At 48.0% G+C, this 10,676-nt stretch overlaps 1 long non-coding RNA gene across 1 annotated transcript in view; it reads left to right on the top strand.

Moving 5' to 3' along the window:
- The window catches only part of LOC311518143, an 18,774-nt gene extending 8,304 nt beyond the window's left edge, over positions 1 to 10,470 (top strand). The window contains exon 3 of the long non-coding RNA XR_014710902.1: positions 9,254 to 10,470. This is a non-coding gene — a long non-coding RNA (uncharacterized lncRNA). The remainder of the gene's footprint in view (positions 1 to 9,253) is intronic.
- Positions 10,471 to 10,676: the final 206 nt, after the last annotated feature.

Consider the following 10,676-nt stretch of genomic DNA (forward strand, 5'->3'; position numbering starts at 1 on the left):
GCTCTTCAGGATTCAGCAATAGAGCTTCCAGGCCGTCCAATGAAGAGAGCTAAGGTTCAGGTGGGGCAACCGTCTCTCAGATGATTCTGGGGAGATCAGATCTGGATGTAAAGGAAGCAGGAGCAGTGAACTAGTGTTGCCTCGGCGATGCTGGGGCTATGAAAATGACTCCATCCCGGTCCCACTTGATCTTCATCAGAACCTTGTGCACTAGCAGGATAGGGAGGAAAGCATAATACAGATGATCTGTCCATACTAGCAGGAAAGCATCCATGAGATACCCAGGGCTATGGCCTTGCAGGGAGCAGAACTGGTGGTATTTCCTGTTGATCTGGGTAGCAAAAAGGTTGATTTGGGAAGTCCCCCACTGATAGGAAATGTCCCTTGTGATGTCTGGCTGAAGGGACCACTCATGGTGACTGGAGAAAGACCTGCTGAGGCAATCCACCAGCTGGTTCTGCACTCCCAGGAGGTGAAAAGTGTTGAGGTGGATTGAATGCACTATGCAGAACTCCCACAGCTGAGGAGGTGGAGGGGGAAGAGCGTGCCCCTCCATGCCTGTTGATGTAAAACATAGCTGTAGTGTTGTCCATGAGAACCAACACATCCTTGCCCATAACGTGAGGTAGGAATGCTTGACAGATTAGGTGAACTGCCCTGAGCTCTCTGACATTGATGTGGAGAGAGAGCTATTCTGGAAACCGGAGGCCTTGCGTCTGGAGTGGCCCCAGGTGGTCTCCCCAGCCCAGTGCCAATGTGTCCGAGATCAGGGACATTGAAGCTTGGGGCCACGAAAAGGGAACTTCCGCACAAACTGCATGCTGGTCTAGCCACCAATCCAGGGACACAGGGACTCAGGGAGGTATAGTGTTAACTGAGTCCAGATGATGACGACTTGTCAAGTACACGGTGGCCAGCCATGCCTGAGGTGGTCTGAGATTGTCTCGGATGTTGCATCATGTAAGTGCATGATGCCATATGGCCCAGAAATCTCAGATAGCTCCATGCTGTTGTAATCAGGTGGACCTTGAGGGACCTTATAAAGATTGCTTGAAACCAGCCTTCTGAGAGGAAGGCTCTGGCCTGAGTGGAGTATGTACCGCTCCGATGAACTCTATCCTCTGTACCAGGATGAGGGTAGACTTTTGCAAATTTATTAGTAGACCTGTAGGGGGAGATCTTAGTGGACCAACAGAATGACTGGACCACTACTGATAATTGGACTATCGATTATCATGCTTATTGCCCAGAGCAGCCAAGTCAGTAAGCCTGTATTGGGCCTGTACAGCAGCCTTAGCAAGAAGCCAGGAGAGGAGGAGGTTGAGGGGGGAGTCAACCCTGTGTCCTTCCTGATGAGATCTCTATTGAAATTGCTGAGGTATGTATTTTAGAAGAACAGGAAACTTATCTATATCTGCCCTTTGGAATGTGTTTGTCAGGGCTCTCAAGAGATGTGGACTCTGCTGTAACCCATCTATCTAATTAATGGTTTGAGGAAACCTCTTGCTTAAACTGTGAAATTGTTTGCTTAACAAGTTTTTTTATTGACATGTTATTGTTACATTAACCCAAATAAATAAGGAGAGAAAGCATGGGCTAGGTGCAGGGGCCATCCCTAGGGGGGTGTGGGGTCCAGGGGACGCCAAGGCTGGGAGAGATGAAAGGCAAGGAGGACCCTGAGGCAGGGGAGTGATAAGGGCTGGCCCTGGCCTGGAGATGGCATTGGAGGACCCCACCCAGTGCTGGGAGAGGGGAGAAAGGGCAGTGGAAGGGGGAGAAGTGGGGCACTGTGGGGACACCAGGGCTGGGTGACAGGCGAGGGATGGTGGAGACTGCTGGATGGCACTCACCTGTGCTAGGGGGTCCCCTGTGCTGGTGGAGGGTCCAGCTGGAAAAGGGAAGGATCTGTCCGAGTGGAAGAGCAGGGTCAGTCTGCCCTGGCACTAGTGGTGGGGGGCGCTAGGACCCTGCAGCGGTAGGCAACACCGGGAGCTGACAGAGCGGAGTGGAGTGGGCTGGGGCCGGGTCACTTGCTGCTGCTGCCACAGAGACTGAGCCCAAGCCCAAGCCTGGTGAGCTGTGGGCAAGAAAAAGAAATAAACGGCTGGGCCAGTGAGTGCGGGGTGCGGGCCTGACCCCTGCTGCTGGTGCTAGGCCCCCTGCTAGACCCCCGGGCCGCTTCTCCCCCACCCCCCGCATCCCACTGAAGCGCGGGCCCCCCCAAAGCGCAGGTTCTGGGGCGGTTGCCCCGCTCTGCCCTATGAACAGGATGGCTCTGGCTAGGTAGATTCTTCAGGAACATTTCGTGGACACATCTTAGGGTCCCGTATGGCAGATAAAAGACTGGCCAATTGGACAGCTGTCATTGTACCACTCGAAAACCACTCAGGACTTAGGTAATTATTTATTTTTGGAGTGTTTTACTAACCAGTTGTGAACATGTGTAAGTGTTTGAGACTAAAATAAAGTGCAGCTTTAAGTGAAAGGACTCATAATGTTTGTGCCAGTCACCTGTTAGTTGGACGGCCTTGTCTCCACTGATTTATTTCTTACCACCACCTCAACAAGAGTAATAGTTACCGAGAGCTTTGGGTTTTAAGAATCACGATAACAGGTGTAGGCCTGGAAAGTCAACTGTATGAGGTGTATGCTGGACTCCACCTGGCCTTTGACTAGCCAGTTGTCGAGACATGGGAAGACCATTGCTCCTTGTCTCCTCAGAAGGGCCACCACTACCATCATGCATTTAGTGAAAACCCATGGAGCAGCTGATAGGCTGAACGGGAGTACCTTGAACTGGTAGTGTGTGTGGTTCACAACGAATCTGAGGAACCTTCTGTGGCCTTGGAAAATGTATATGTGGAAATAGGTGTCCTTTAAATCAAGGGCAGCACACCAATCCCCAGGATCCAGAGAGGAAATTATGGAAGCCAGGGAGACCATGAGGAACTTCAGGAGGGAACCTTGAGTTAGCTGTTGAGGTGGTGCAGGTCGAGAACAGGCTTGAGACGACCATGGGCTTCCAGAACTAGGAAATAATTGGAGTAGAACCCCTTTCCTCTCAAGTTTTGCGGAACCTCTTCCACGGTTCTCTCCCAAAAGGAGGGATTGGACCTTCTGGACCAAAATTTGCTTGTGAGAGGGGTCCCTGAAGAGGGATGGGGAGGAAGGGTGGGAATAGAAATTTGTGCATGGCATTCCACATATTAAAGTTATAGCAACCCATCAGAGCCTACTGGTTTGCTATCCTAAGGTGCAACCCCCCCAGGTAGCTTTGCCAAGTCAGAGCATGCCCAGATACAGGCTGTGATCCAAGAAGAAATCCTTTGGGGCAAGACTGGACGCCCCTTCATACGCTTCACAATTGTAATGAAGAGTTGTGTTGATTTTCAAAATGGCTTCATTCTTTCAATGTAGAAGGCTAATGCTCATCTGACATCCAGGGAGTGGAGCATTAATTTCCTGTTGCTAGCATGTGGCTTAGGAAAGAACACAGAAGGAAAAATGTCCTGGTTCACATGGAATTGTAAAACTACCTTCGGGACAAAGGCCAGGTGTGGTCGCAACTGTACCTTGTCCTTATAGAAGACCACATATGGGGCTCTGAGGTTAAGGCCTTAAGCTTAGACACCTTCCTGGCCGAAGTTATAGCTACCAAGAATGCTACTTTCCAGGAAGGGTAGAGGAGGGAGCATGTTGCTAAGAGCTCAAAAGGAGGTTCCATCAGTCTAGAAAGCACAAGGTTGAGATCCCAAGGGGGAATTGGCTGTTTTATTTGAGGAAGTGGCCCACCATGGGTTTCGTGAAAACTCAGCAACTGGCCGAACCGGTGTGGAAAGCTGAGAGACCATCCAGGTGCAACTTTATTGATGATACCGACAGACCTTACTGTTTTAGATGCAGCAAATAGTCCAGGATAAAGGGAATCGATGACTGTAATGGCGGAGTGTGTTTTTGTAATGCCCAAATGGAAAATCTTTTCCACTTGGTCAGATAGGTGGCCCTAATGGATGGCTTCCTGCTGCTAAGGAGGACCTCTCTAACAGGGTCCAAGCATGTGAGCGCCGAGAGGTTTAGCCACGGAGTTTTCTACCATGAAATGGAGAGACTGCAGATTGGGATGCTGGAGATGAACACCCAGGACCATAGCCAAGTCCGGGACCAGGGGCAGGATTATTGGCATGTCCACCGACAGGCCTAGAAGCATGGTGAACCAGTGCTGGCGAGGCCACGCTGGTGCTATTAAGATCATTGATGCTTCCTCCCTTCTGACCTTCAGCAGGACCATGTATACAAGTGGGAAGGGCAGGAAAGCATATAGTACATGGTCCTTCCAAGGGGGGAGAAAAGTGTCTGTGAATGAGCCCGGGGTGTGATTCAGGAGAAAAACTGGTCACACTTTCTATTGTACTTTGTTGCAAAAAAATCTATTTGGGGAAATACCCACCATTGGAAGATGTTGATCAGAACACCCAGGTGGAAGGACCACTCGTGTCTGTGAAATGACCTGCTGAGATGATCGGCCAGTTCTGGAATCTGGAACTTATGATGCCTCTAGATGTATCAAATGGACAATGCAGAACTCCTACAGTTTGAGGGCTTTCCAGCACAGGGGAGAGGAGAGAGCACTACCCTGTCTGTTTATGTAGAACATCGCTATCATGTTGTCGGTCAATACCGATACACATCTGCCCTCCAGATGGGCCTGGAATGTCTGGCAAGCAAGGCACACCGCTGTTAGCTCCCTGACACTGATGTGCAGTGAAAGTTCTGCCTGGGACCAGAGGTCCTGAGTCTGCCTAAATGCGCCCCCCAACCCATTGCCGACGCATCTGTTACTAGAGACCGCGAGAGTTGGGGCCTGGAAAAAAGCACTCCCACACACACTGCTTGCGGGTCAAGTCACCACCTGAAGATTGAAGGTTGTCCCTGGGTGGTGCCACTGCACCTGGAACCAGCTGGGAACTGAGAGAAGACAGATCTCTCCTGCTGGACAGTAGTGGTGGTGCTGATCCCTATGCTGCCAGGGATACAGGCACCAGCAATGACAGCAGGTCCCTGGCTGTAGTGAATGTCTCTGAAATTGATGGTACCATAAACATACTGGTACTGTGCTGTCTGCCAAAGACAGCGCCTCCAGTGCCAGAGACAGCAGGGCCTATGTCGGAACCGGGGTTGCTGGTACCAGCTGTTGTGGTGCCAAGGTAGAAGAATGGCCTGACTCAGGTCTCACTCTGTTCCAGTCTCCATGCCTCGCCATCTTTGGTGCCGGGGAGTGACTGCTCTCAGCCAGCTGCCTTTTGTGTTTCTTCTAGGCACTGGGGATGCAAACAGTGCCAAGACTCTTGCACAGTGGGAGGGGCACTCCGTACCGATGCTGAGGTACTTGGTGCCAAGTCCAAGTGACTCAATTCAAAATCAGGTCTCAATGCTGTCTTTCAAGCACTTGAGACAACTGGAGTGCAGGTCACTCAAGAGCATCAACTTACGGCAGGAGGCACAGGGCTTGAAACCCGGTGGCTGAGCCATGCCCTGGCACTAGGAAACAAACTTTGCAAACTGATGGAGAAAACTCCAAACACTTACTAAATAAAACTGAATATTTACAACTAAATCAACTATGTACACTACACTACAAAGAACAGCGAAAACCACTGGAAAAGTTTGCCAAAGCAAAGAGAGCAATTCCAGTGAGTGTCACAGGTGGTAAGAAGGAACTGAGAGGGCACAGCATTGGCTGGGCCCTTGATAACGGCGTTACGAGCATGTGGCACCAGAGGGTGCCAGAGCTGACCCGACGGATACCACTGAGGGAAAAAATTCTGGTGACTGTGCTCAGGGCATGCACACACCTACATCGGAATGGACATGTGCAATCACTCAAAGAAGAACTCAGTATTAGCAGAGAAATGGACTAGATGACCTAACAGGTTTTTTCCATCCCTAATGTTCTATGACTCACCAGCTTTTACTAGCATATGGAACAAATATTCTGCCAGTGATGCTGCCTAATAGTTTTTTGCATGGGCAGTGAAGAATTATTTTTCCATATGAAACTATGTGCGAAATATATTAATTAGGAAAAACATGGACTTAAAAAGCAGTCTGGGAAGTGAGCTGGAAAATAAAGTCTTCTCAGTCCTTAGTCCATCAGCTGAAGTCAAGAAATTGAATGTTTTCTACATCTTTCCCACCCTTTCTTAATCTGAATATTTGTAGGTAACCTTTTTTCAGAATAAACATCTTCATTTTGGGCCTGTATAAGGCAAATCTGGCTACCCATTTTGTGTGGAGCTCCTCAATCATACTGTGTATATGACTTAGACTGCTACAATAATGTGTCAAAGATATATAGTTTAGATTTTGTTTAAGTGATGGAGTCACAGATGTGGTGTTTTGAGGAAAATATTACAGAAATACATTTTGCTTCACTTAAATACCCCTCTGCTCCCCTCTCCCCCGACATACAATGTCAAACTTGTACTAACTGCTGAAATAAAAACAAGTACCCAAAAGCTGAATACTATGTGATTAAAAAAGGGGGGAAGACTTTTCCCAGGAGACTCAGACTTTAAGGACTATTGCAATTACCTAGTCTGACCTCCTGACATTGCAGGCCACAGAACCTCACCTACCCACTACTGTAATAGACCCTTAACCTCTGGATGAGTTACTCACGTTCTCAAATCATGACTTAAATCTTTAAGTTACAGAGAATCCACCATTTACTCTAGTTTAAACAAGCAAGTTACTCCTTCCCCATGCTGCAGAGGAAGGTGAAAACCCTCTAGGGTCTCTGCTAATCTGACCTGGGGGAAAATTCCTTCCCAACCCCATATATGGTGATCAGTTGGACCCTGAGCATGTGGACAAGACCCACCAGCCAGACACCTGGGAAAAAATTCTCTGTAGTAACTCGGAGATCTCTCCATCTAGTGCCCCATCTGTGGCTATTGGGGATATTTGCTACTAGCACTTGCAGATAGGCCGCATGCCATTTTAGCAGTCTCATGTTACCATCCACCTCATAAACTTATCAACATCAGTCTTGAAGCCAGATAAATTTTTTGCCCCTACTGCTCCCCTTGGAAGGCTGTTTCAGAACTTCACTCCTTTGATGGCTAGAAACCTTTGTCTAATTTCAAGTCTAAATTTGTTGATTGCTAGCTTACATCCATTTGTTCAACATTGGCGCTTAACTAATTCCTCTCCCTTCCTGGTATTTATCCCTTTGGTTTATTTACAGAGAGCAATCATATCTCCCCTCAGCCTTGATTTGGTTGAGCTAAACAAGCCAAGCTCCTTGCACCTCCCCTCATAAAGTAGGTTTTCCATTCATCTGATCAAACTCGTAGCTGTTCTCTGAACCTGTTTCAGTTTGAATTCATCTTTCTTAAACATGGGAGACCAAAATCGCACACTGTATTCCAAATGAGGTATCCCACCAGTGCCTTGTATTATGCCAATAATACTTCTCTGTCTCTAGTGGAAATATCTTGCCTGATTCATCCTAGGATTGTGTTAGCCTTTTTCATGGTTGTGTCACATTAGTAGCTCATAGTCATCCTGTGATCAATCAATACATCCAGGTTTGTCTCCCCATCACTTCCAACTGATAAGTCTTCAGTTTATAGCAACAATCTTTTTTTTTAGTCCTTAAGTACATGACTTTGCACTATTAAATTTCATCCCGTTTCTATTCCTCCAGTTTTCAAGGTCCTCCCCATCTTATATGGCATTCTGGTCCTCCACATTGGCAATACCTCCCAACTTTGTGTCATCCATGAAAAAGGGTTCCAACTGGAGAGACCAGCCCAAAAGACTATGGGAACACAGTTCCTTCTAAAGAGTTGTGGGGGATCGGGGGTAGCAAACCCGGGCGCCAAAATTTGTCTTGGGTCAGGGTCTCTAAACCAGGAGGCCGTGCCCTTGCTACGATCCGCCCTTTTGTGCTCCCTGTCCACCTCAATATTTGGGACCGTGACTTACTTGTAAAGCTGGACACTACCCTCGATTTTAATATATAATGGCCCAAAACCCTCCCCCACCCACCTTACCCTCCGCATTACCATTGGTATGGCAATCCTTAGAGCCTGTATGGATTGACCAGTCGCCCCTCCCCCTAGAAAAGCTGAAAGCGCTTCATTCACTTGTACAACAATATTTGCATGCACAGCGCTTGGAGAGCTTCACTAGTTCTTGGAATTAGCTGCTGTTATTTTGGCCTTTCAATTTTTTGCTGATTGTCCCTTTAATTTAATTGTGGACACCCATTATGTTTATCAGGTAATTGATCATTTACCCCTTGCCCTCAGTACCCCTCAGGTCGATGCGGACCTTCTTTGCCAGTTTTTGTCCTTACAGTATCTCGTCACCACTCGTAATTTCCCTTATTTTGTTGCTCATATTTGCAGTCATACCCCTCTGCCTGGGCTACTCACTGAGGGCAATGCGCACGCTGATCGCGCATTACGTGGTCAGGTAAATTCCCTTTTTTCTGACCCCATCGAAAGCCATTCCTTTTTTCATCAGTCTGCCTCTGTTTTGGCCCGACAATTTCACATTCCTGCTGATCACGCACGTTCTATTGTTCGTTCCTGCCCCCACTGTGCCGCTGCTGCCCCTACCTTTTCTTATGCCATTAACCCCAGAGGTACCGCAGCGAATCAGCTGTGGCAAATGGATGTCACTCACGTGCCACAATTCCGCCCCTATTCGTTTTTACATGTTTCCATTGATACCTATTCGGGATTCCTCTGGGCAACCCCACAGTGTGGGGAAGCCACTCCCAAAGTTATTCACCATTTGCTAGCCTGTTTTGCTGTTATTGGTCGCCCGAGCCAGATAAAAACGGATAATGCCCCAGCCTATTGCTCCACAGCCCTCTCCACCTTTTGTGCCCAATGGGATGTCCATCTCAAACACGGGCTCCCTTATAATTCCACAGGCCAAGCTATTGTTGAACGTGCAAATCGCACGCTAAAAACCTTGCTTGACAAACAATTAAAACAAGGGGAGCTGCGTCTCCGAACCTCAGGAGACATTCAGCAACAATTGCATGTCCTTTTGTTTACTTTAAATAATTTAACACTGAATACAGATCAGCAGACCCCCGCGGATTGGCATTTTCATAAGTCCGAGGTACTGGAAAGACTGCGTGTCTATTATCGTCAGCTGCCCGATCCGCAATGGTTAGGCCAAGTACCTTTAATTACTTATGGTCGGGGATATGCTGCTGTGTCTCTCCCTGCAGGACCGTTGTGGGTTCTGGCCCGGTGTGTGCGACCGGCACTGAAACAGCATGGCGTGGCACCAGGGGCTATCGAACCCCATACCGGAGTTTCAGCTGACCTTGGAGGAGAACGCAGTGCCTCCCGGGTCGACAATGGTGGGACGGAGACAGAGGAGACGTAGCATCCCAAGCCAGCCCGTGACATGGGGAGTAATGAAAGCATTGGTCGCCGCGGCTCAACGAAGACTGGCAGCAAACCAACAGCCAGAGACTCCTGAGACTCTGTTTGTGGCCATTCTCACCCAAATCACTGCCAAATCTGTATTGATTGTGTGCCTTATGTGCCTGCTATTTCCTGTAGGGGTTGACTTTGGAGCATCTCCTCTGTTACAGGCCCGAATGACATATAACCTATGGGAAAGATTGGCTTCAATAGCAAATGTTACCCACTTTTATTTGATTTTGTAGCAGCTGAAGAATTGTTAGGTACGTGCCTTATTCCAGTATGTCATCACCCTGAGGAAATAGGGAATGAGACGATGCTCGCTGCTTACGTGAACCTCTCTTCCCAGTACTCTAGCATGGCTAATTGGGGCCCGGCCAACTACATTTTACCTTCTTGGGCTTATTTCTTGCTGTTGCTGTGTGCAGTGTATTTCCTTTTTGTTAAGGCTTTGTCGAGACCCGCCCTGGCAGGCTCCACGAGCTATGACCTTGTCTGTCCGGGAGTTAATTGGCTTGCAAAAGCAAATTGATGGCTACCATGAGATGGCCAAGCACAAATAAACAAAAAAGGAGGGGATGTAGCATTCATGCAAGGTTCATGCGCTTGGCAACATTCAAGGCACACCCGGAGTGTTGTGTAGGAGCAGTGCACACACAGCTCCTCTCAAGGGCATGAACCTTGGAATCTCGCCCAGATGACATGAACCGTGGGAAGCCTCCCAGGACTGGGCTCAAGGCCCGAGAGCAAGGAATGTGATAGATAGAAATTGATAAATAAGAATATTAAACAAAGCCAGTGTATTCCTTTTATCTGTTGGAGTATGTAATGCGCAGGAGGAGGGAGAGAAATAAAGGAGAGGGTGGAAAGCTGACAGGCAGACCAGCCCGTCGGCAGACCAGCCTGCTTGCTTGCTTGCTTAAAGCCTTGTTCTGTCTTGTATTTGGACCGCAACATTTCCAGCCCTACATTTCTACGGTACTATGTTCAGTTTTACATGAAAATAAAGTTTAGTTCTTTCCACATATTTACATTTCTACAGCACTAATGAATTATTGAACAATACATCCACTATGATTAGAAAGCCACTGGATGAGTACTAGTATATGTGTTGAGATACATGGCAAGTGTTTTAGAACACTCAATAGAGTAACGTCATGGAAATTAATAGTATTACTGACATGTAAAGTTTCTCATGTCCATATGAGTTTGCAGTGTTAG

The sequence above is a fragment of the Lepidochelys olivacea genome (genome assembly GCF_965140295.1).
Source record: "Lepidochelys olivacea isolate rLepOli2 genome assembly, chromosome: 3".
Classification (NCBI taxonomy): domain Eukaryota; kingdom Metazoa; phylum Chordata; order Testudines; family Cheloniidae; genus Lepidochelys; species Lepidochelys olivacea.